The sequence below is a fragment of the Stegostoma tigrinum genome, unplaced genomic scaffold, assembly GCF_030684315.1.
Source record: "Stegostoma tigrinum isolate sSteTig4 unplaced genomic scaffold, sSteTig4.hap1 scaffold_330, whole genome shotgun sequence".
NCBI lineage: Eukaryota > Metazoa > Chordata > Chondrichthyes > Orectolobiformes > Stegostomatidae > Stegostoma > Stegostoma tigrinum.
Genome location: NW_026728258.1, coordinates 78,091 through 105,244, shown reverse-complemented (window position 1 = coordinate 105,244; position 27,154 = coordinate 78,091). Strand labels below are relative to the sequence as shown.

At 43.9% G+C, this 27,154-nt stretch overlaps 1 long non-coding RNA gene across 2 annotated transcripts in view; it reads right to left on the bottom strand.

The window, feature by feature from the left end:
* The window catches only part of LOC132208246 (uncharacterized), a 96,568-nt gene that overhangs the window by 44,726 nt on the left and 24,688 nt on the right, over positions 1-27,154 (bottom strand). The window contains exons 2-4 of one of the 2 annotated variants that reach the window (XR_009444333.1): positions 8,720-8,929; positions 4,950-5,111; positions 94-153 (exon numbers count right to left, since the gene is read on the bottom strand). This is a non-coding gene — a long non-coding RNA (uncharacterized LOC132208246). The remainder of the gene's footprint in view (positions 1-93; positions 154-4,949; positions 5,112-8,719; positions 8,930-27,154) is intronic. The other variant, XR_009444334.1, reaches the window with a different exon arrangement.

Genomic DNA, 27,154 nt, shown 5'->3' with positions numbered 1-27,154 from the left:
TTTTAAAACAGTCTCTTCATATCTGCATGAAAGAGAAATCATCAAGGTCATAACTTTCATTTTAGGAATAACTCGAACATTCAAAGTACTCACAGTCAGTGTCCCATTTCCTTGACCAGTCAACTTGATGTGAATCTTTCTTCCAAGCGGAAGCTATAACAACAATTATATTTGAGAATCAAACTCTTCATTGCATCACCAATATTTCCTTGTCTGTTTGAAACATAAGATAATGAAATAATCATGGACAGATTGGCCAACAGTGTAATTTAATGCGTGTTACAACCATTGAAGTGATCTTTAAAAAGCTGTTGTCACACAACACACCACTTTTTGAGATGCAGTGATGAACATACTTCCTGAGACGTAAATAATATATGCCGAATTAATTCCAAAGAATACATTTACAATTAAAAAGAAGCTAAAAATCTCTTCACATTGTGATGCTTGTCAGATTGCTATTCGTCAATGGAAATCGTTCAGAACAGTTATTTATTCCCAGATGAAAAGGAAGTGTATACATATCATTTTCAAATCTTATCCAAGAGAGAAAAAAAAACGCCTTCATGAATGCATTGTCAAACAAGAAGACTCAGGAAAAAAGTCATTTGGCCCATTGAATTTCCTCCATCATTCGCTGAGATCATGTTTGATCTCATGACATTTATCACGACACAACATTTCCACCAAACCCACCTTACAGCTAATACATTCCGATCCAAGTCACATCCTGGTAAATCTCTGTTTCTGTGCCATGCCTTGTCTTTCTAAATATTTTTTCAGTCATCTACAAATTTAGCCACAGCACATGCACCTCTTTCCTCCAAGTCATTAATAAACAAGCACAAGAGCTGTGGTTCCTTCAGCACGACCTCATTTCTTACTGACAAGCCAACCCTGGCATCTCTGTCCATTTGTATCGGAGATAATGGGAACTGCAGATGCTTCAGAATCCAAGATAACAAAGTGTGGAGCTGGATGAACACAGCAGGACGAACACACAGAAGTAGAAGGGTCTCGGCACGAAACGTCAGCTTTTACGCTCCTGAGATGCTTCTTGGCCTGTTGTGCTCATCCAGCTCCACGCTTTGTTATCTCTGTCCACTTGCCTGTTCTTTCTATCGGACATGAATCATTGGATATTTTGTTCCCAACACTTATCCCCTAACAACCACCTCTCTGTGATACCCAGAGTGATGTATCTGTCAATTTCAATCTGCTCCACAAACTCATTGACTTTGTTTCATACACTCCCTGCAATTCAATACAAGATCTTCAGTCTGGCATTTACAGCCACCCTTCTTATCTGCTGCAGATGAAGTGAGATTCCTGACCATTTCGACACATTTTGTCCTATTACTTGCTCTGGAAACTTTGCTGAGCACTTACCAGCTTCTAACTCTTTCCACAATTTTCCATGCAACTGAGCTCACCCGCTCCACACTTTTTATTTTAACACCCTACCCCAAGACCGAGCTCTGTATTTTGCCAGGATACTTGGCCCAAAATGATTCTTGTCGAGCCTATAACAACAGAACGACTCCCTCCTTCCCCATACCGATGCCAATGTCCCATGAATTCAAACACATTTCTGCCATGCCACCATTTGAACAATGCATTTGCATCTATAATTATGCTCACACCGTGCCAAATTGCTCAGATAATAATCCAGAGATTATTACCATTCTGGTTCTGCTTTCTCATTCAGCACCTCAGTGCTCATAATCCCTCAGCAGAACCTCTTTCCTCTTTCTTCCATATCAATGGTACCTGTGTGGACCACGATAGCTGGATTTCTACTCCTCCCACTTCAAGTTCCTTTGTAGCCGAGATGGAATATCCTGAACCTGGGCACCAGGCAGGCAACACTACTTTCGAGACTCTCGATCCTAGTCACAACGAACAGTGTTCATTCCCCAAACTACACTACCTCTGATTATAACTACATTTCACTTTTTATCCCCTCCTGAATGTCCCCCCTGTACCACAGTGCTACAGTCAGTTTACTCATCTTCCCGAAACCCTGCACTCTCATCCACACACGAAGAAAGAATCTCAAACCTGTTAGATAAGATCAAAGGCCAAGGTTCCTTCTGCACTACATCCTGGATCCTTCCACCTGCCCTGTTCTTTGTCACACTCTCACGTCTCTGGCCACTGACTGAGTTTCAGCTAGTTAATCTAAGGTGTGTGAATGCCTCCTGAAGCACAGCATTCCCTGGTAACTCTGCCCCACATGATTTGTTGATTGGTCGAAACTGAGATTCCAGTTCATCAACCCTGAGCTGGAGTATGGGGTCTGACCACTCCCCCGTCATGTAGGAATAAATCATCATCTGGCCTGGCATCTCCATTTCAATTACTTGGATCTTAATTTGATTTGAAAACATTCTGGTCTTTTAGTTTGGAGCCTGTAAATATTTCTCCGATTTACTTTCAATCTGAAAGCTACCGATAATAGATTCTTAAACCAGTAGCGATCACCAACCAATGAACCTGGTTCACCCTCTAGGTCCCTGATTCTGGCTTCAATTCACCCTGTCTCAAGAAAAACTGCTTACGAACTATCAGGCAAAAAAAAGCAAGCAAATGGCACCTCTTACCCTCTGCGCTGACTTGCCACATTGCCACCAAGTTCCCCAAAATATATATTCATTTGGTGCATTTCACTCGAGATGTGATCTCTACTTCCAGAACATGCAAAGCATACTGAACCATCGCAATATACTACCTTAAAAACCTCAGCTCTCAGCTTATTACTTTTGGGTACATTCTCAAATGCTTTCTCCAAGTCCAAACACAACACATTTACTGGTTTTCCTCTATTAATTCTCCTTCCAAAACTTCCTCGAAAAACCAAAACAAATTAGCCAGACATAATTTCTCTTTCAGCAGGCTGTGGTGATTCTGTTTGATTAGATTCTGATTTTCCAAATGTCCTGCTATTATTTTTTTCACAGTTGATCACCACATATTTCCAACAATAGATGTTAGGCTGGTTCGGTTGTAGTTATCTTCTTTTTGCCTCTCTCCTTTTTAAATAGGAATGTCACATCAGCATTTTTCCAGCCCTCAGATGCTACTCTCGAATCTAAAACTTTTTGGGAAATTACAATCAATGCATACACCGACTCTGAAGCTCATTGTTCAGAATCTTAGAAAGTAAACCATCACGGCAAAGAGTCTAATCTGCTTTCACTCCATTAGATTGTCTACTGCTACTTCTCTCATGGTACTGATGGTGTGGTAGTGATGTGTTTAATTCCTCCCTGTATTCTTTAGTAATAAGGGGATCCTTGAAGTATCTTCCGCTGTAAAGACTACCCTTTTCTCATTGTCGTTGTTCCTTGATTTAAAAATTAACCTGGCCATCTCAGCCGAGCATATAATTAATGGCATTACCTCTCAAACCTTCTCTGTCAAAGTGTTCAATAGATTGCTACAACCTGAAAGAAGTAATTCTTCCCCTAAATTAATAGGCAACCAATTTGAAAATGTGGCCTCTGGTCGTAAAATCTTTCACAATGGGAGTAATCTCTACGGATATACACTATCAAGCCTCTTAAGCATCTTAAATGTTGAAAAAATAAGATTTGTTTCAATCTTATAAACTCCAATGAATGTCGTCCCAGCCCGCCCAACTTTCCTAAGCATGGCAATCCCCTACGCCATTTCCGAAATCAACCCAGTCAACATGAGGTGTACGGCCTCCGCAGCATTCACTCTGTGGCCGTACATGACTTGTCAGTTACCATCTTGCTGCTACGACTCTACTTCTATGTACGATGCAGTCCTCTGTCCATCCTAACATACTACGCTTGAACACGTGGGCTCTTTTCTTTTGAGACACCTTATGAGCTGTACCTTATCAAATGCTTTGTTGAAATCTCAATGTACGACATCAACTGGTGGTCCTTCGTCAGTAATGTTTGTTTCCTTCTCAAAGCACTGTAGCAAGTTTGTCAAGTATTATTTCCCCTTTATGAAAGGATGTTAACTCTGTAGGATGTTATAGTACACTAAGTACCCTGTTATTTCATCTTTCATTGCCGGCATGAACATCTTCCCAGGTTGACCTAAATTGGCAATACTTGCTCACTATTTTATTGAAGTATCTTTGTAATAAAGGTGTTATGTTCACAATCTTTCAATCCTCTGAGAATTTTCCACAATCTAAGGATTCTTGGAAGATTATCATCAGTGCCTCCATTGTATCTGTAGCTGCATTGTTCAACATGAGAGGATACAACTCATCATACCCCTTGGATATTTTCTCTACTGATTGGAGTCATGTTTGGAATTCTGTGCAGTGACATTCACTTTTAACAGTTTGCTAAATACTACCAGGAACAGAAATTGTGATCCAGCTGCAACTAAGCTAAAGCTTTCAGCACAGAAGAAAGTCTTTGAATTCATTTTGACCCAAATAACTCCTGAAAAGGGCAATACAATTTGCCTCAGTCCATAAATGTTCTTTCTCCAACATCCTGAGATGCATTATCTGTATTTCTTCAAATTTACCACAGAATCTGTTTCAATCACCCTTTCAGCAATACGCATGACAACAATTCGGCATTCTTCGTCCCCCTGTAGCCTCCGTTGCACATGTGCATTGTTAGCTGATTATTTGTTTGTGTGCCTGCTTTTTTGCTCAAATGGATCAAGTTAAGTTCGTGTTCTTTTGTCATCAGAACTCTTGGCTCCTCACTCTCATCTTCCATGTTTTATCCCTCTGCTGGAATATTTAATTTGTTGACATATCTGAAATATGTTGTCGAATGGATTGGGTTTTGTGCCATTGCATTCCCCACAGCCCATCTACCCATCCTGTTGCTTGTTCTAACAGTTATTATCTTGCAGAGTGGAAAATGCAGTTTGAAAGCAATGGAACATTATTGATGAAGAAGTTGATGCATAAATTGCTGCGATCTTCCAAACTACAAACTCACCTTCGATTCTTTCTCGGTCAGAGCATTATGCCAGCGCACATGAATCGTGTTCTCAATGGGACTTCCAAAACCATGGAATTGAATTTGCATGTTGATTTCTTCTTCCCTCTTCAGAAATGCAATGTCCTATCATGATGAAGCTTCCAAGGCAATGATTGTGTCCTTCAATGAAGGGAAAAGTGACTTTTAGATTCATGGAAATATTTCAGTACTTCCACATACATGAAATGCAAACATTCTCCCTGCATGCTGACCCAACTCCGCAAGGCTTGGGCATGACCCAGTCTCATTTTATCGAATCTTTCTGATTTTACATGCCACGGGATAATCATTGCAGGGTAACAGAAATGTTGATCATGGACATTTATCAGTGTTTTAATAAATAATGGCAAATTTTCAACATCTTGCAAGTGTATGAAGGCTCAATCTCATGACACCTTGCCTGCTGCACAAAGACATTCTTACACTGCTTTGAGTGTTAGGGCTCAAACAAAACACAATCATTACACAAATGCATCAACACACGGCTTTCAATAGGATCTGGCGCAGGCTTGGAGGGCCGAAGCGCCTGTTCCTGTGCTGTAATTTTCTTTGTTCTTTGACCACATAAAAAGGAAAAGGGAGGTGTATAACAGTCATCAAGGGAACAAGAGTCCCTGTGGACGCACTAACGTCAACCAGGCCAACATCCCCAGCACTGAGGCACTGACCATCCTCGATCAGCTACAATGGGCTGGACACTTCATCTGTATGACTGACACGAGACTCTCCGCATGTTCTCATCCCAGCTTCAAAAAAGCAGGCGAGACCCAGATGTGCAGAGGAAGCACTCGGTGATAAACTCAAGTCCTCAATGGTGAAGTGCGACATTCCTGCAGACACCTGGGAATCGCCGGCCTAAGACGGCCTAAAGCCTGAAGAGCACCTGGGAAGGCATCAAACACTTTGCGGCTTGCCTTTGGAAGCAGCGGAAGCCATGCAGCCACACCAACACCTCCCTCACCCCTTCCCACGACTGCCTTCTGCCCCGAGTGCAACAGAGCCGACGGGAGCTGCATCGGTCTGTGCAGCCAGCAATCAATTCAGCCTGAGAGTGGGAGAGTGTCATCCATATCTGCGAGAAACCACCATGATGATGATGATGTCATGATGATGATGATGTATAGTGTGCAGGGGCATCTCATCACAGCAAATCAGAGAACAAATACAGGGCAACAGAACACTGGTGACCAAGATTAGGATGAGGGAGAATCTCAAAATCTTCTACAAGTGTCTCAGAGGGAAAGAGAAAACCCAGGGAAAACCAGGTCTCATTAGGGATGAAGAGGCAAATGAACGGTTTGAACTGGAGGGCAATGTCAGGTGTTAAACGAGAATTTCACATCAGCTTTTACATGTGAGAAGGAGCACACAATTCTCGGACAGAATTAACAGAGACTGGGGAGATGTTAGGTGTTTTGGTGAATTTAAAATTGGACAAATCCCAGGTTTGGATGAGGTGTATGCCACGATGCCCAGGGAGATGAGAGAAAACATTCCACTCGCCCTCATACAGAGATTTCAAAAGTAACAAAGGACTGGAGAACAGGTAACATAGTTCCACTTATCAAAATGCGTGACAAACATAAAGCAGAGTATTTCAGACCGGTGAGTATCACATCAGTAGATAGCAAAATATTGGAGAAAATTCTGAACGGCAGACTCAATTTCCATTTCAAGAAGTGGGGTCTGATCAGCGACCGTCAGCATAGCTTTGTCAGAGGGAGGTCACGCCTCACAAACTTAGATGATTCTTTCAAAGAGGTGACAGAGTGTGCAGATGGGAGTTGATGTAGTGAAAATAGATTTCAGCAAAGACTTGGACAGGGTCCCAAATGGGAGCGTGGCAAAGAAGGTAAAGCTCGGGGGGTCCAGGAAAATGCAGCAAGTTGAATCCAAAGTCACAGATTGGTCAAATGGGCAGGTCAACGGTAGATGGAATGTTAACCCTGATCAATAAGGCAATTTGGACAAACTAACAAGGCAAGGAATCATTCAAAGAAATGCCAGGACACTAGGAAGATCAGAGGAATGGTGTGATCTTGGGGTGCTTGTCCACAGATTCCTGAACATGGAATGGCAGCTTAAAGGGACAGTTCAGAAAGCATATGGCTCAAGAGCTGTACAGGACTTTTGTTAGGCCCCAGCTGAAGTGCTCAGTGCAGTTCTGGTCTCTCCATTATAGAAAGGAGGTGTTTGCATTTGAGCATGTGTGGAGGACATTCATCAGGATGTTCTGAGGGGGTGAAGCATTTTAACTCTTTGGAGAGTCTGGATAAGTTTGCGTTAGCAATAACTGCCAATGCTGGAGTCTGAGATCACACAGTGTGGAGCTGGAGGAACACTGCAGGCCGGGCAGCATCACTGTTGCCGATCTCTGATTAAAGGTCTAGGCCTGAAACATCAGCTTTTGTGCTCCCGAGATGCTGCTTGGCCTGCTGTGTCTAGCCAGCTCCACACTTTGTTCTCTTGGATTCTCCAGCATCTGCAGTTCCCATTGTCTCTAGCATCACTGTTTTATCTGGATAAGGTTGGATTGTTTTCTTTCGAGTAGAGAAGGTTGAAGGAGGTCCTGAAAAAATTGTTTAGATTAATATGGGTAGGGGTGAGGTAAAAAGAAGGTCGATAATGGAGTCGGTCGGGGGGCGGTGGTGGTAGAGGAAGAGATACATACATTTAAGCTAAAAGCTCAGAAGGAATTTCAGGAAAGAAAAGACACCCAGAAGGTGCTGGGGGTTTGGAATTCATTGTCTGGGACTTCAGTTGAGGTGGATAATCTTTTCACGTTAAAGAAAAAGGGTTGGTACAGCATGTAAAATGAAATAACATTCAAGGCAATAGGCCTATTGCTAGAACATGAGCCGAATGTGAACTTAGTGTGGCTTCAGTGGTTACAGACACAAATGGAATGAAGTGCTTGTTCAATTCTGTAGAATTCTCTGATTCTATGATTCTGGAGCAGGGGACAGTGAGTGGACAGCACGGGACAGTTCACCTATCTTCTCCTTTCTCCATCTTCTGTCTGCCTCCCCACTTCTCACTATTTTTTACAGAATCCCCTTCTCCTCCCTGGGTTTTGAAGAAGGGTCTCGATCTGAAACGTCAGCTTTCTTGCTTCTCTGATGCTGCTCGGCCCGCTGTGTTCATCCAGTTCGACACCTTGCTCTCTCAGATTCTCCAGCATTGGCAAGTTCCTACTATCTCTTGAGGAAACTTACTTGTTTTTGCACCCAAACTGTGGTGAGAATGTGGAACGCACCGACTGTGTGGGTGGTAGAGGCAGAAAGCATGATAACATTTAACAAGTCTTTGATTGGGCATTTGCGATGCCAAGGCATACAAGGCTCTGGGTCGAGTGCTGGGAAATGTGATGAGAATAGTTCGGGACTTGCATCTTGTGAGGGCACATACAATTTGCTGAAGGGTCTGTTCCATTGCCATAGCACTCTATTATGCTGTCCCTCAATGATCCTATGACAAGCAAGTGAAGGTTTCCAGAAACAGGTAGTTTTCAAGGACAATGCCAAGAGGAAAAGTGATGCACAGGCAAAGTGCATGTAAGAATTTAACCAAGGATTAACACCATTGAAGAACTGGAATTTGTGCCAATGCACCAAACCTGCAGATGAAAATGCAGTGTCCAGTTTGATTGCAAACTGCAACAACCACCAGTTAGTAACATGATCAATGGAAATATCTGAATGCCTGTTGTTGTGATCTCAAGCATTTACCTGCGTCGAGTGAAATCCACCACCATAGTTCTGTTGCATCGTTCGCCACCTCGCAATCGGTGTTGCGTAGTCAATATCATTCCTTGACAATGCTTGAAGCAAGGCATAAGCAGTGGTTTCCACAGTCATCGCAAAAGCCTATGCTGCTTCAAGTGGATACGGCTTCTCGTCCTCCAACAATGGAGGCTTTCCCGTTACCAACATCACAATCTGTCATTTGAGAAAGGGATTAGCTGAGAATAAAGTTTACATCATATAGATTTTTGTTTGCATTTCACCAACATAACAATGGTTTTCTGGTCAAGATCCACCATTGTCTCACCACTGATGTCTAGAACATGCTCCATACTTCCCGCTCAGTGATGGGTCCTTTTGTTTGGGAAAAATAGGCACCTTCGAATGCAAATGAATCAAGATGAGCTTAAGTTTCTCATCAGGCTACATGGCAGTTATTACAAGATGTTACGAACAAAAGGTGAAGAGGCAGATGAAACCATTCAGAGCATCAGTCTGGATGATCTTCTTGCCCTCATCCTGAGGAGGAATCACAGATCTTAACTTCCGCGCAATTCAAGTTATTTCACGCAATGACAAGACTGAATGTTCCGGATACTGCAAATGCCATGGCACCTGGCAGCATCCGACAAACTGTATTGGAACAATGTGCCCCAAGGTCAGCACACCAACAGTAAATGTTTTCCAGTACATTTTTAAACACTTGCGACACTCACATTTCAGAGAAAGATGACCTATCATGTAATAGTCAGACAAATTGTGCTGACCAATTATGGCCTCAATGTATTCTCAATCATCAGCAAAGTAATGCAACATCTGGATGACAGTGCTGTCAAACAGTTGCACACTAAGGCTCAGTTTACTTTTCGTCAGGCTCACACTTCTCATAACCTCATTCAGGATTTCCCACAAATACGATCAGAGATCCTGAGCTTGAAAAGGAAGGAAACTGCAATCTGTCATTTCCACCAAGCCAACTTCTGATTGAATGTGGTGTTAAGCAGAGGAATAGAAAATTGAGTCAGTGGCATTCACTGGATACCTGCACTGGCTGAAGTCATGTCTTCATTTGAACCAAAGTGGAGACATGAATGTTCATTGAATATTGTCCAGGTGTCCAGCAGAATTCATGACTTTTCCAACAGTGAAATCAACGATGAGAAAATACAGTGAGACTTGCACAACGATCAGGCTTGGCCTGATAAAGGATAAGTAACATTTGCACCACACAAGTGCTAAGCAGCAATCAGCTCCAACAAGAGAGAATATGACCACATCACAAAATTCCATGTCCTTACCTGAACATCATCCTTACATTTTTGTTTTAAATGTACAAGTGCTATCCAAGCCATGCAAGGCTATGCGCCAGGTGTTGGAAATGAGGTTAGAAAAATTCACTGCTTCTCTTTGTCTGTCACAGAATCCGTGAACTTAAGAATTTAATTAAGTCTATCCAAGAGAGTTTCTTGACACAGTATATGGATAGAAGATGGGCCATGCTGGACTTTGTCCTGGTCAGGTAACTGGTGAGAAGGGTGGGAAAGCATTTTGGAAACAGTGATCACAACTCCTTCAATTTTAAGATTGCTATGAAGAAGGATAAGTCAGGACCTTGGGGGAGAGTAAATTATATCAATTTTAGGTAGGAGCTGGGGAGTGTTAATTGGGGGGAGCTGTCACATTTGCCATATGGGAATTGTTTAAAGGCCTGCTTATGAGTTTAGGATCAGGAAGGAGGAAGGACAAGGATGGCGAGGTAAAGACCCTTGGATAATTGGGGAGGTTGTGAAGTTAGTCAAAAGGGACAAAAACAGAAATATGTCAGGTTTAGGAAACTAAAATCGAACAGGGCCGACATTAGAAAAAGCAGAAAAAGAAAGGGCGATGAAATGACCTTGGCAAGGAGGGTTGAAGGAAATCCCAAGGCATTCTGTGCATACATCAAAAACAAGGGGATAAATAGTGAGAAAGTAGGATCATTCAGGATAAAGGAGGGAACTTGTGTACGGAAGCAGAGGATATGGGCAAGATCCGAAATGAGTACTGTGCATCACTATTCACTCAGGCGAAGGGTGTGGAGGATAGTGGGATTTGTGTGGAGCATGCTCATATGATAACAGCATTTTGAGATCAAGAAAGAGCATTAAGGTGGATAAGTCCTCAGGACCCAATGGTATCTACTCAAGGATTTTGAGCGAGTTGAGAGAGGAGATTGTCGGGGCATTCAGCAATATCTTTGTATCCTTGGTAACCACTGGAGATGTGCTGAGAACGAGCAAGTTGCTAAATGTTCTTCTTCTGTTCAAGAAGGTAAATCGGGTCAATCCAGGAAACTATAGACTAGAGAGTCTCTCATCGTTCATTGGGAAGCTATTGGACAGAATTCTTAGGGGTTGTATTTATCTGTATTTGGAACAGCATGGCCCAATTAGGGACAGTCAGCATGGCTTTGTGCAGGGCAGGTCATGTCTTACTAAATTGATTGAATTTTTTGAGGAGGTAACTAATGTGATCATTGAAGGTAGAGTGGTGGATATTGTTGACATGGATGTTAGCAAGGCTTTCAACAAGGTGCTTCACCGTAGGATCATCCAGAAGATTAAGATCCATGGGGTCCGTGGTCACTTAGCTGCTTGGATTCACAACTGGCTTGCCCAGAGAAGGCAGAGGGTGGTGGTGGAAACGTGCTTTTTAGGCTGCAGATCCAGGACTATTGTGTTCTGCAGGGATCTGTACTGGGACCTCTGCTGTTGTGGTATATATATAAAATGACTGAGGTGACAAGATAGATGGATGGGTTAGTAAGTTTTTAGACGATATAATGATTGGTAGAGTGGTAGTTAGGGTAGAAAGTCATAAAAGGATACAGAAGGATACAGATCCATTGCAGAAATGGCAAGTGAATTTTAATCCATTAAGTGTGAAGTGCTCCACTTTGGGAAATTAAATGTTAAGGAAAAATACACAGTTAATGGCAGGACCCTGAGCAGCATTTGTGTACACAGGGATCTTGGGATTCAGTTCATAGCTCCCCGAAAGGGGCCACACAAGTTGATAGAGTGGCAAAGAAGACGCATGGCATGCTTGCCTTTATTAGTTCGGGAATCGAGCACAAGAATCAGGATGTCATGTTCCAGCTTTAGAACACTTTGGTTAGGCCTTAAGTATTGCACTCTTAAGAATTGTATCCAATTCTGGTCGTCATGTTACAGGAAGGACGTGGAGGTTTTGAATACGGTGCAAAAGAGGTTGCCTGGATTTGAGGGCTTGAGCTAGAAAGGAGAGGCTGGAAAGACTCAGGCTGTTTTCTCTGCAGTGGCAGAGGTTGAGGGAAGACTTGATAGAGGTTTACAAATTTATGACATGCATAGACAGATTCTGACTGTAACCCTTCTTCCAGATTTGAAATGTCTAAAACTGGGGGCATGTATTTAAGGTGAGAGCAGGAAAGTTCAAAGGAGATGTCAGAGACAATTCTTATATCCAGAGAGTGGTAGGAGTCTGAAAAGCACTGCCGGGGTGGCTGTGGAAGCAGATACAATAGGGCCGTTTAAGACACTTTTATATACATGCATGAATATACAAGGAATGTAGGAATATGAATCAAGGACATTCAGAAGGGTTTAGCTAAATTTGGCATCATGTTTGGCACAACATTGCATGCCAAAGGGCCTGTTCCTCTGCTGAAGTGTTCTTGGATCTATGTTAATCAATGTGACTGGAACCGTAGATCAGAGACAATAGATTCTACAGCAAGTAGACTTCTCAACATCTGTCCACTGCCGATAAACTCCAAATCCGGGTGTCAATGAAATACTCTTCACTCAGCTGAACGAGTGCGACTCCGACAACACTATCGATAAACGACAGCAATGCAGTCAAATCATCCCATTGATTGATCCCCCTTCTTACGTAAGGATATAGGAAAACAAGTCAGCCATTCAACCCTTCAAACACTTTCTACCATCCAATGAGGTTATAACTTAATTGTGGCCTACCTCCATATTGCCTTTGGTCCATATCCCTCAATACTGTTTTTCCTTTCGGTCGAACTGAAAATTTACAATTAACAATGGATCGAGAATGAACTGTTGTTTGAGATGAGGAGTTACAATGAGACAATGCACCAATTCATCAAACTCCTTCCACAGTACCTGATAATTGTGTGAACCCTACCACCCAAAAATATTTAAACAGCAGCTCCAGAATCTGCATGTTCCCTGTCAAAATCAGCAGAATCCTGATCTGGAACTGTATGACTGTTACTTCATTTCCACTGAGTAAAAGCAATTCATCTCCTGTCCTCAGTATTTCATTAATATATTCATACCACGTGCATTGCAGCTATTCAACAGGCCAATTCTCCACAACCTTCTCAACAGCAATTCTGGATGGATAGCAAATGCAGCCCAAGAAAGCAACATCAATGACATGCTCGTGAATTTTAAAAATTATAATGACAATATTTGCGGATTATAACAAATCTCCGACTTCATGACGTCTCAAATCCATTCTCCCCCTCTCCCCACTGCTTGGATGTGCATTCATGATTGTGATTTACAAAGAACAGCAACTAATTTGAAACAATTCACTTGCAAAAATAGAACAGAAATCTAGTTTTGTGCAAAACCGATGCAAAACAGATAGTAGCGGATAGCGAAGGGGACTGTTGGAGAATGCAGAATATAGACAGATTGGAGAGTTAGGTGGAGAAATGGCAGATGGGGTTCAATCCGGGCAAATGCGAGGTGATGCATTTTGGAAGATCCAATTCAAGAGCGAACTGTACGGGAAATGGAAAAGCCCTGGGGAAAATTGATGCACAGAGAGATCTGGGTGTTCAGGTCCATTGCACCCAGACGGTGGCAACGCAGGTCAATAGAGTGGTCAAGAAGGCATACGGCATGCTTTCATTCATCAGACGGGGTATCAAGTATAAGAGTTGGCATGTCATGTTGCAGTTTTATAGGACTTTGATTCACATTTGGAATACGGCGTACAGTTCTGGTCGCCACATTACCAATAGGACGTGAATACTTTGGAGATGGTGCAGAGGAGGTTCACCAGGATGTTACCTGGTATGGAGGGCACTAGCTATGAACAGAGGTTGAGTAGATTGGGATTATTTACATGAGAAACACGGAGGTTGAAGGGGGGGGACCTGATTGATGTCGACAAAATCATGAGAGGTATAGGCAGGGTGGATAGCAAGAAGCTTTCCATCTCAGAGTGGGGGCATTACTAGACGTCACAATTTCAAGGTGAGAGGGGAAAAGTTTAAGGCATATGAGTGGAAAGTTCTTTATGCAGAGAGTCGTGGGTGCCTGAAACGCGTTGTCAACGCAGGCGTTCAAGGCGGGCACAATAGCGTCATTTAAGATGTATCTAGACAGAAACATGAATGGGCAGGGAGCAAAGGGAACAGATCCTTGGAAAACAGGCGACAGGTTTACATAAAGGATCTGGAACGGCGCATGCTTGGAGGGCCAAAGGGCCTGTTCCTGTGCTGTAATTTTCTTTGTTCTTTTCCTCTTTGAAACAGTTTGAAGGCTGGCTATCAGCTAGACAACAGCAGCGAAACCTGGGATTCGTCATTAGAAACATGAAGGAGTTTCCAACATCAATTGGAGAGAGAGCGTACTTGAAGATTCAAGTCACTATTTCATCTACAACTTTCCACTCACACCGGTGAAATGCCCTTTCAGAACTACAGTGCACGTTAGTCCAGAACCTGCTGCACTCAAGCCACTTCCATTTTTCCACTTCCTGAACTACAATTTGATCCCTTCATTTCCTGGTTTGTTTGCTTTTATGTTTTTCTAGTCTTGAAGATTTCTACAGTACAAATTTACAGTTGCCCTATTTTAGAAGGATATTATTAAGCAAGAGTGGGCACAGAAGAAATTTACCAGATTGTTGCTGAGCATGGAAGGTTTCAGTGATAAAGGAAGGTTGGGTCAGCTGGAACTTTTTTCACTGGAGCAAAGGGGATAAAAGGTGACCTGATCGAGGTTTATAAATAGGACAAGGCTGAATGGATATGGGCCACGAAGAGGCAGTTGGGACTAGTTTAGTTTGGGATTATGTTGGACCTCAGGGCCCATTTCCACGCTGTACGACTATGACTCTATAAAATAGGCTGACAAGGTAAAGTAACACATACCGTACCAAAACGAGAAAAAAAAAGCACAGCATCCCCTTCAAATTACATCTCACCACAGGACAAGTTAAGGCCAGGCTACTACATAGAACAAACATCAACACTGCATCTCAAACCTCCACTGGAATTGAATAGTTTTGCATTTATCTTGATAAGTCAAACCACATTCTGTTCTCCAACCCTCTGGTACTTCCCTTGTGAGAGGAATTGAAAAACTGGTCAGGGCCACTGAGATTTTCTTTGAAGTAACAAGGTGTACAGCTGGACGAAAACAGCCGGCCAAGCAGCATCAGAGCAACAGGAAGGCTGACGTTTCAGGCCTAGACACTTCTTCAGAAATGGAGGAGGGAGAGGGGGTTCTGAAATAAATAGGGAGAGAGCGGGAGGCGGATAGAAGTTGGATAAAGGAAAAGATAGGTGGACAGGAGACAGGCAGGTCAAAGAAGCATGGATGGAGTGCAGGTGGGAAGTCAGGGAGCAGACAGGGCAGTCCAGAGAGGACAAACAGGTCAAGGGGGCGGGAAGAGGCTAGTAGGTAGGAGGTGGGGGTGGGGCTGGAGGTGGCAGGATGGAAGAGGTGGGTTGGTTTTGGGTTGCGGGAGCAGGAGGGGAGATTTTGAAGCTTGTGAAGTCCACATTGATACCACTGAGCTGCAGGGTTCCCAAGCGGAATATGAGGTGCTGCTCCTGCAATCTTCTGGTGGCACTGCAGGAGACCCAGGATGGACATATAATCTGAGGATTGGGAGGGAGAGTTGAAACGGTTCGCAACTGGTAGGTGCAGTTCTTTCGTGCATTAGTGACTTGCAAAGGTCCCCAAGCCTCCGCTTGGTTTCCCCGATGTAGAGGCGGCTACAATGGGAACAGCGAATACAGTATATCACATTAGCAGATGTGCAGGTGAACATCTGCTTGATGTGGAAATTTCTTCTTGGGGCCTGGGATGGGGGTGAGGGGGGAGGTATCGAGACAGGTGTAGCACTTCCTGCAGTTGCAGGGAAAAGTGCCGCGTGTACGGGGTGCTGGAGGGGAGTGTGGAGCGCGTAAGGGAGTCACCTAAGGGTGGCGAGGGAAAAAATGTATTCGGTGGTAGGGTCAGAGTGCAGATGGCATAAGTGTCGGCGATGATGCATTGAATCCGAAGGTTGGTGGGGTGGTATGTGAGGGCGAGGAGGACTCTGTTTTGGTTGTTGTTACGGGGAGCGGGTGTGAGGGGTGAGTTGTGGGAAATGTGGGTGACCCGGTCGAGGGTGTTTTCGACCACTGCGGGGGGGTGGGGGGTAGTTGCGGTCCTTGAAAACTAAAACTTCTCTTTCAAATCCTCCCACCTCCTACAGGCAAAGTGGGTGGCCAGGGTATCCACATGGGCCCAAGCTATGCCTGCCTCTTTGCAGGTTACATGGAACGATCCCTCTTCCGTACCTACACTGGCCCTAAACCCCATCTCTTCCTCCGTTACATTGATGACCGTATCGGCGCCACTAATGTGGTATGCTGCATAATGTGCTATGTGGTAATCCTTTCACCATGTATATTTCGTAATCAAACAACAAACTAAAGGAAGACAACAAAATGTGGGGCTGGATGAACACAGCAGGCCCAGCAGCATCTCAGGAGCACAGAAGCTGACGTTTCGGGCCTAGACCCTTCATCAGAGAGGGGGATGGGGAGAGGGTTCTGGAATACATAGGGAGAGAGGGGGAGGCGGACCGAAGATGGAGAGAAAATAATATAGGTGGAGAGGAGAGTATAGGTGGGGAGGTAGGGAGGTGATAGGTCAGTCCAGGGAAGACGGACAGGTCAAGGAGGTGGGATGAGGTTCAGAGGCAGAAAATGGAGGTGCGGCTTGAGGTGGGAGGAAGGGATGGGTGAGAGGAAGAACAGGTTAGGGAGGCAGAGACAGGCTGGGCTGGTTGTGTGATGCAGTGGGGGGAGGGGACGAACTGGGCTGGTTTTGGGATGCGGTGGGGGAAGGGGAGATTTTGAAGCTGGTGAAGTCCACATTGTTACCATTGGGCTTCAGGGTTCCCAAGCGGAATACGAGTTGCTGTTCCTGCAACCTTCGGGTGGTATCATTGTGGTATTGCAGGAGGCCCAGGATGGACATGTCGTCTGAGGAACGGGAGGGGGAGTTAAAATGGTTCGCGACTGGGAGTTGCAGTTGTTTATTGTGAACCGAGCGGAGGTGTTCTGCAAAGCGGTCCCCAAGCCTCCGCTTGGTTTCCCCAATGTAGAGGAAGCCACACAGGGTACAATGGATACAGTATACCAACTGCACCTCCCAGTCGCGAACCAATTTAACTCCCCCTCCCGTTCCTCAGACGACATGTCCATCCTGGGCCTCCTGCAGTGCCACAATAATGCCACCCCAAGGTTCTAGTAACAGCAACTCATATTCCGCTTGGGAACCCTGCAGCCCAATGGAATCAACGTGGACTTCACCAGCTTCAAAATCTCCTCTTCCCCCACCGCATCCCAAAACCAGCCCAGCTCATCCCCTCCCCCCACTGCAACCCAAAACCAGTCCAGCCGGTCTCCGCTTCCCTGGCCTGTTCTTCCTCTCACCCATCCCTTCCTCCTACCTCAAGCCGCACCTCCATTTCCTACCTACTACCTCATCCCGCCTCCTTGACCTGTCCGTCTTCCCTGGACTGACCTATCCCCTCCCTACCTCCCCACCTATACTCTCCTCTCCACCTATCTTCTTTTCTCTCCATCTTCGGTCCGCCTCCCCCTCTCCCCCTATTCATTCCCGAACCCTCTCCCCATCCCCCTCTCTGATGAAGGGTCTACACCTGAAACGTCAGTTTTTGTGCGCCCGAGATGCTGCTCGGCCTGCTGTGTTCATCCAGCTTCACACTTTATTCTCTTGGATTCTCCAGCATCTGCAGTTCCCATTATCTCCTGGGGGTTACCACTGACTAGAAACTCAACTAGGCTTGGCACACAAATAGATTGGCTACAAGAGCACATCAGAGGCGAGGAATACTGTGGTGAATAATTTACCTCTTGACTCCCTAAAGCCTGTGCATCGTCGACAAGACACAAGTCAGGAATATGATGGAATACACCCTTCTCGCCTGGACAGGTGCAGCTCCAACATTCAAGAAACTTGACACCTTCCAGGACAAAGCGGCATGCTTGATTGGTCCCATATCCTTTCCCACGACTACTGACACTCAGTAGCAGCACTCTGTACTATCTACAAGATGCACTGCAGAAATTCACCAAAGACTCTCAGACAGCACCTTCCGAATCCACTACCAATTCCATCTTGGACAAGCACAGCAAATACATGGGAACACCACCACATGCCTGTTCCCCTCCGAGCCACTCAGCATCCTGACTTGGAAATATATCACTGTTTTTTTTCCACTGTTGCTGGGTCAAAAGCCTGGAATTCCCTCCCTAACAGCATTGTGGGTCAACCTACAGCATGCGGATTGCAGTGGTTCAAGAAGGCAGCTCACCACCACCTTCCCAAGGGCAACCAGGGACGGGCAATAATGCTGACCCAGATAGTGATGGCCCACGTCCCACAACTGAATAAAAATAAACATAAGAACACACACACAGTAACATGACAACGACTAGAAAATCTGTTTCTTTTTTGTTTGCTTTCATGATACTTATTGTGGGAATAAATCCCAGCCAGATTAGCAAGAAGAATGTCCATGATTACATGTGGGATTTTTTGCATCGAGCTGAGAGGGTTAATGTTTCATCTTAATTACAATACCTCAGGCAGTGTAGCACTCTATATGTCGTCCCCTGCTGTGGGATTTGAACCCCTGAACTACCAGGCAATATATCTCATAAATTTCACTTCTGAGGGTAGGAGATAATAACTTGCAGAAACTATCCTGATGTATCAATGGATTTCCCCTTCGACACAGAACCTTTTCATCATGTTTGTGCAGAAATGACCAAGTTTCTGCATTCAAAGGACAAGCAACAGCTAACACTGCTGGAGAGACTCAGATAGAGAGAGAGAGAGAGAGAGAGAGAGAGAGAGAGCACCAAAAGATGAAATCGCCATGTGAAGAAATTTCAGTGAGAAATGCAAAAACGTTCCAAATGAAAATTCAAACACAAAAAGCACAATTGCAGTATTATACTGAACGCTGAATTTAATGGAAGTGATGGACATTAAGCGAAGAAAAAAAACAACACTGAACGGTTTGTGTCTTGTATTTTATAGCTGTACTAGCATGATAGATTTTCATACAGCTCCTGGTCCATTATTAATTGGTGGGTTTTCAGTGATGGTAGCTATACCCATATTTAAAGCCCACCTCTAGCTGCCCGCAGTGAATTGTATTGAATTATTTATTGTCACTTGCAGTGAATAATACGGTAAGATACAGTGAAAAGCTCCAACTGTTTCCGCAATACAGTGCCATTATGGATGGTCTGAGAATAAAAAGAGTAAAAAGAAAGTTTTTGTTCCACTACCTCCAGGATGACTCTGAGCCGGCTCACCAAAGACATCTGCACTGCCAGCCCTCTTGCGCCGTCTTGCACCATCTGTGCCAGGCCCACCAACATAGGTGTCGCCACTCTTCAGGAGCCTTGCCACGGGGCTCATATCACTGTCACCAAGTCCCGTGCTCAACACATAATCGCCCCACATACGGGAATTCCCGATTGCAATCCGTCGCCACCTTGCCAATAACCAGGGGTCCCTGCTCCAGGCCTGCAATCAGCGGTGCCTGCCCGCACTGCCACCTTGATGATGCCAGGAGTTCCCACTCTAGGCCCACCACATCCAGGAGTCCCTGGCTCTGCTGGCGACCACCTCGCCAAGAGCCTCGCTCTGGCTGCCTTCACCCAAGGTGTTGTCTTGCCGGTGCCGCCATCTTGAAGCGTGCACAGCAGCTGCTGGCCCCACGTGACGACATCCCTGATGCCATTGCCATGGTTTCTGACTGCCAGGAAGCAGCTGCCAGTCTTCACGTGGCCCGTGCTCACTGCAACGTCAATCCGGGTGACTCACACGCCAAAAAGATAATCCAGGAAAAAAAAGCAGAAATAAAAAGTGAAAGAAAACAGATGGGAGTGGGTGAGCCCCAGGCAAGAGCCCAGACACAACCCTGCTACTCCCTCCTAGAAGGAGTGCAGTGGTTTCAGGCACTTGAAGAGTTTGAGTAACAGGCTGAGGTCCAGTTCCTGTTCCTATCTCAGCCATAGATAACAAGGTGTAGAGTTGGATGAACACAGCAGGCCAGGCAGCATCATAGGAGCAGGGAAGCTGATGTTTTGGGCCTAGGCCCCTCTTCAGAAATTTCTGAAGAAGGGCCTAGGCCCGAAACATCAGGTCTCCTGCTCCTATGATGCTGCTTGGCCTGCTGTGTTCATCCAGCTCTACACCTTGTTATCTCAGATTCTCCACCATCTGCAGTTCCTACTGCTTATGTCAACCATCTTGTGTGGAAATGTTGTTCAGTACAGAAAATACAACAAATGCAGACTAGCGTGGTGGCTTGCCTGACAGATATCAGGATGCCATTTAAGAGTTTGCGACAAACCAAAAGCTTTTGTCGTCATTTCCTGATGCCAGTCTGTTGTTTCCAGCATGCACTGAGAGACCACTTACTTACTGATTTTCAATCATGAAGGAGCCACGGGTTTCCATGAAAGACACTTGGAACATTGAAGGCAATGCCAGGGGCTCATGTCTTTGGAGTGTTCTGCCAGTCATGTCTAAAATAGACCAGCAGGTGAAGCAAAGTGATAATGGGAACTGCAGATGCTGGAGAATCCAAGATACTAAAATCCTGAGATGCTGCTGGGTCTGCTGTGTTCATCCAGCCTCACATTTTATTATTAAGGTGAAGCAAAGGGCAGTTTTCAACCTTAAAAGCTCCAACACGCAGCCACAATCAGCAGCTCTCACTGCACAATGGACGGTTCCTGCTTATTATTTCACGTTTGGAGTGCACTGTAATGAGTACAGTTCATTTTTAATACACAAATTATTTCAAACATCAATTCAGAATGCGTGAACATTTTTGCATTAATTCAGCTTTAATTGGCCAATTTGCTCTCATAACAAGCATTGTTGCAAAACAATCTGACCCAGATCTGAAAGATTAAAACATCCTGTAAAAGCCAACACATGAGAATTGTTAAGAATGATATTTACTCGTTCACATCACCCATTTGGATCTTTGCAGCTCTTAAAAAGGTGAATCCTGCTCTCTGTGTTTAAATAGGTTTCCAGTGGATGCTTCTGTTGCTGGTCATGAATGCCTCTGTTGGCATTGCTGAGATGTTGACTGCTCTGCGCTAACCCTCTACTAATTTTGCATTTATGGGCCTTATATCATACTAATGTACCTATCACAGCAACTTTATTCAGAACTGCAGATCATCCAGCTTGTTTAAATCTGAGCAAGGTGAAGAACTTTGAATATGGGAAAAGAAAAGCAGACTTTGTGTATCATTGTCAGCTGTTTATCTCTAGCATTAGAAAGTTAGGCAGTTCTGAACAGTTTGATTAGAAAAGTAGGTCAATCATAATTTCTATTTAAAAAATGGACCAAAAGAGTGGGCACTGCAGGGGATAGGGTGCTTTATTTCCCCATGAGAAGAAAGAAAGCAAAAAGGGGAAAAAATCTAGGCAGTTATGATTCCATTATTTCCCACTCCCAGACTTAGAGTTCCACTGCCTTGAATCAGTATTCAACAACCTTTTGTCATCCAACCATCCTGAGAGACTAATTGGAACAGTCTTAAAGAAAAACTGCATTAGTGCAATGCTTTTCACAACTTCAGGGCATCTCAAAGCAATCAAAGCCAATGAAATACTTTCTGAATTGTAGTCACCATTGTAAGGTAGAAAACAGCAAACTACTGCAAGCAACAATGTAACCTTGTTTTGCCCATGAAAACACAAATGTTGATTGCATTATGATAACTGTTGAGCTCAATGACATTCAAAAAGAAAGTCAGAATTCCATTTAATCGTTAAAAACAGTAACACTACTGAAACTTATATTTTAAAACCTGTACTGCAACAGATGACCAAAACACCATTGATTAAGCATTATTATGAAAGACAACTTAGATTTTGAACTACAAAAAGGATCATTTGCCTTTTAAACTTACCCACACATTGCACATTCCATGCACATTGTAAACCATATGCAGTAGCTCCAACCCTACAATGGATTTGTATTTCCATGTTTTACATTCTAGCTGCTTCAAGTGGCCCTCTCCAGGTACTTCCCTCAATTTTTATAGTTTCCTAATCCACCAGGAGTAGTAAAGTCTATCTCAATGGATTTTCTTCCCCGACCATGTCAAGACAAATCTCCTGCAATCTTTCTATCTCTATGCCTATGAAATGCATCTCTTCAACTAGAGTTGGTCTCATACCACAGCCAGTTCACAAAGTCAAGTGATAATGGGAACTGCAGATGTTGGAGAATCCAAGATCATAAAATGTGAGACTGGATGAACACAGCAGGCCCAGCAGCATCTCAGGAGCACAAAAGCTGACGCTTTGGGCCTCGACCCTTCATCAGAGAGGGGGATGGGGTGAGGGTTCTGGAATAAATAGGGAGAGAGGGGGAGGCAAACTGAAGATGGAGAGAAAAGAAAATAAGTGGAGAGGAGAGTACAGGTGGGCAGGTCGGGAGGGGATAGGTCAGTCCAGGGAAGACAGACAGGTCAAGGAAGTGGGATGAGGTAAGTAGGTAGGAGATGGAGGTGTGGCTTGGGGTGGGAGGAAGGGATGGGTGTGGTGCAGTCGGTGGAGGGGACGAACTGGGCCCAGTTCGTCCCCCCCCCGCACTGTACCACACAACCAGCCCAGCTCTTCCCCTTCACCCACTGCATCCCACAAGTTTAGGGAGGCAGAGACGGGCTGGACTGGTTTTGGGATGCAGTGGGTGGAGGGGAAGAGCTGGGCTGGTTGTGTCGTGCAGTGGGGGGAGGGGACGAACTGAACTGGTTTTGGGATGCGGTGGGGAACTAAAAAAAATTATACAGGTTTTAATCAAACAGAGACACAAAAAAGGAGTGGGTTGGAGGTGAAAATAGTATCAGAGATAATGGGAACTGCAGATGCTGGAGAATTCCAAGATAATAAAATGTGAGGCTGGATGAACACAGCAGGCCAAGCAACATCTCAGGAGCACAAAAGCTGACGTTTCGGGCCTAGACCCTTCAGAAACGTCACCTTTTGTGCTCCTAAGATGCTGCTTGGCCTGCTGTGTTCATCCAGCCTCACATTTTATTATCTTGGGTTGGAGGTGATGTTGGTGGTAGGAAAGAGCTCAGAGGGGCAAAATCAAATGATGTTACAAAGGGGGAATTGGGCAGGTCTGACTCTACGTTGTGGATAAGTGATTGGAAGCTCATCTCAGAGTCACATATGACACCACCGAGTGCGCAAACAGGCTCCAGCCTCTGACAGACGCCAGGAAAAGGAATCTGTGGCCAGGAAGCGTAGTTTGTTTTGGGTTTGAAGATAATGGTTTGCAATACAGAATAGAATCACGACAAAAGGGAGATGAAAAATCGAGCACAATATCGGATTCCTCATATAACGAAAATATAATAACAATGACGTGATTGCAAGCTTTCAGGATCTCTGCCATATATTCATTAAGTGGTAATGGAAAACAATGTTGCATTGTTTGGATACAAGTGCATTTTTACAGTAGAAACATGAGAAAAAATATTATACTGCAATATAGACAGATGAGAGAGAAGTTAAAAATAGTCTTCTGAACTTAAGTTGATGAAAGCTCCGTTAAGCCGATGGTTATGGATCTGTGCCGTTCTTTGCATTAAATCTGATCTCCTGGAAATGCAGGGTTATGGTGATAGGGGGTTGGGTTTGGGTGGGATACTCTTTGGAAGGTCAGTGTGAGCTCAATGGGTCGCATGGTCTGCTTCCATTCTGTGGGGATTCTATGAACTGAATTATCAGTGAGGAGGACCTGATCTTCAAACTTTACATGAGATAAATCAAAACATCTTCTAGCCACACTCTGATAAATGAGCACATATTAGAAATCAGCATTTAGCATACAAGAGCAGCTACAGCTAAATGCATTGTTACTGTTGATTACTGGCTTTAGGTCTGTAGAAGAAGTACATCCAACAGATTTTCATGTAGGCAGTATGGTATTCTGCAAAGCTGCATTTGGTCAGTTGATGAGGACACTACTTCTACAACCTCCTCTTAAACAAGCAGATCTCTGATCTCCTACAACTCAGGCCTTGTGTGCAAGCCTTACTCCTTTGACCCATTGCTGGTCAAGCATTTAGCCATTTCCAACCTGAGGTTTGGAATTCATTCCAGAGGCCTCTTTATCCCTGTCTCCTCCTATAAGATACTTCTCAAACACTTTCTTTCACTCAGTATGGCTCCCTGTTTGATTCGGCTCCTCTGACATGCCTTGGGGCTTGGTAGCTATGGCAAAGGCACTATACAAATGCAACTTTGATTACAGATGACAAGTGAATGTGAAGTGTACAGAATCTGTTAGTTCGTGCCAGTTTTAGCAGCTCTGCTGATAGGTTCCTAAAGATTAGCCCTTAGGATCATCCAGACGCTTGACTGCATTTACTCAATCCTGGAAAGCATCATTTTGGTCCACTTATCAATAACATTCACACTCGGAGAGAAACAAAAAATGTTGCCAAACCAGAAGTTTGTTGATTTAACAAAACAGAAATAAATCAAGAGTTAAAGAAAAATCTGCTCTCATAAAGACAGATCAGAATATCTGTTTATTTGACAATCATCCAGGACTCTAAGGGCAGAGATCTTCACCTCGTCATTGAGCTAGCTAGGAAACCACATTGCATTGAACGGAACTAATTACAATGGGAAACAAAAACACTTGTCAATAGAAGGGTGACAACTGATAGTCAGCATGTGACATTGCTGTGTTGCTGTTGCCAGGTCTATTTAAGTCACCGTAAACCTTTAGGCTCCTTGTGTCTTAGAAACAGCAGCAGCTTTCCTGAATAAAATACTATATCAAAGTCATTAGATTTCTGACAGCCTGGAACAGTAGCAAGGCCAGATTTGAAACAATAGCTGGTTGAAAATAGGCCACATAAGAATCTATGCATGAGGTTTTTCTGTACTTGGGATGAAAATCTAATGTCTCATTTAGTTGAAGAACAAAGCAAAACAAAGGTCATTTTAAAAAATTTAAAAATGCAATCAAAGTTCAACAATGAAGAGAAGGAACACTTGCACTCAAACAGGGAAGTTGGTGCTTAATCGTACAAATTGATTGCTTTGGTTTTGTGTGAATTATAATGGCACTTTTACTTCACACTTAATTTTCAACCTTTTGACTGAGGCGGTCAGTCATATACAGGAAAGTTGAGTTGTGTGTGCACGTGCTCTGTTTTATCTGTCCAGAAAATAAGAACAGGAGGTCATTCAGTCCTTGAACTTCTTCCACTGTTCAATTACATCATGACTGTTCTCTGATTTAACTCCAAAAGCCCAACTTGCTTCAACAAGACTCTTATAAAATCTCAATCACCTTCCAAACTGGTGATCACTACTATTTAGTGAAACAAGGAGAACTGACTCATGGGAGCACCACCTTGAAATCACTCACCATACGTACTTGGAACTATATCGCTGCTTCTTTGCTGCTGAGTCAGATCCTTCAAACTCCCTCCCTGACAACACTGTGATGTCCTACACCACATCAAAAGCAGACGTTCAAGAAGGCAGTTCATGACCTTTTTCTCAAGCGCAGATAGGGATGAACAATAAATATGCATTCCAAACTCAAACAGACAAAAAGGATTGATCTCCCACCTCGATAGGTTTTGAGAAGAAGAGCTTTCCAATGCTTTCAGCAACCTTTGTTCAAGAAGTACGTCTGGAACAGCCTAGCTCTGATTTCAAGGTTACACGCTCCTTGAGCTGCAATAGGATGAAACTGACATTGAAGGTCCTGAGCTCGCTGGGCCTGACATCAGTGAGTTCCAGCTGGTTTCAGAGCTCCATGTGTAGAAATTGCATTGTAAATGCATGTTTTGCAATGAGTTCGGAAACCACCCCATCTATCAGCATCACTGAGAGCACTTGCACTGCACAAACTGCCAGCAATTCAGCAAGGCAGCCCCTTTCGCAAGTTCAATAAACAATGATCAGCAAATGTCGACTTTGTCACCAACATCCCATGAGTTATTTTTTTACAAAAACACATTGCAAAACATTGAAATTTCTTTTACCAGGATAAAGATCTTTTACCGCATGACTGTCAACCGGAATTGCCACTGAACATATTCTTGGACTATAATCACACAAGATGTCCAAGTACTGGACTGTTCTCCTCTATTTCCAAAATTTGTTTAATTAAGAAATTGAAGTATTTGAAGAAACACCATTTTCAACGTCCCTGGATTTTTCTCTCACAATCTTCAATCCTCAAGGAATTCCAGAGAAATCCGAGAAGGTTGGAAATCCTACTCTAAGCCATGTTGATTACAGTTCAGCCACATGAAGACCCACAGCAGAAATTTGCAATCCTGAGTCGACATCATCCTCAAATGCAGGGATAGCTGATGATGGTGACTAACAATGGTGGGCTTACAATGGAAGTTAGACAAGTACATGAATAAAAAAGGAGCAGAAGGACGTGCTGATAAAGTGAAGATGAGGAAGGTATGAGGACTCATACGAAGTATAAATAGCAGCTTACCCTAGTTGAGCAGAATGGCCTGTTTCTGTGCTGTAAATTCAACATAATTCTACACAGGAGTCAGGAAATATATCCTGTACGATGAAACATTGAGAAGGCCATGATGAGACTGAGCTGGCAAAAACCAATTCTATCATACTCCCATATTAAAAAAACCTGAAGAGTTCTGAGGAATGGTCACTGGACCCGAAACATGAACTCTGTTTTTCCCTTTGCAGATGCTGCCAGACCTGCTGAGCTTTTCCAGCATCTTTGTTTTTGTTCTATCATACCCTTTCTGGATAGAAACACAAAAAAATAGGAATAGGAGTAGGCCATTCAGCCCTTTGAGCCAGCTCTGCCATTATGATCGTGCTGGTCATCCAACTCAAGTACCCTGTTCCCTCTTTTAACTATACTGTTTCATCCCTTTCACTGCAGGAACTATGCTTGTCTCCTTCTTGAAAATATTCAACGTATTGGCCCCAGCTGATTTCTTTGGCAGTGAATTCCACAGGTTCACCACTCTCTGCGTGAAGGAATCTCTCCTCATCTAAGTCCTAAATGGGCTACCCATATCTTTACATT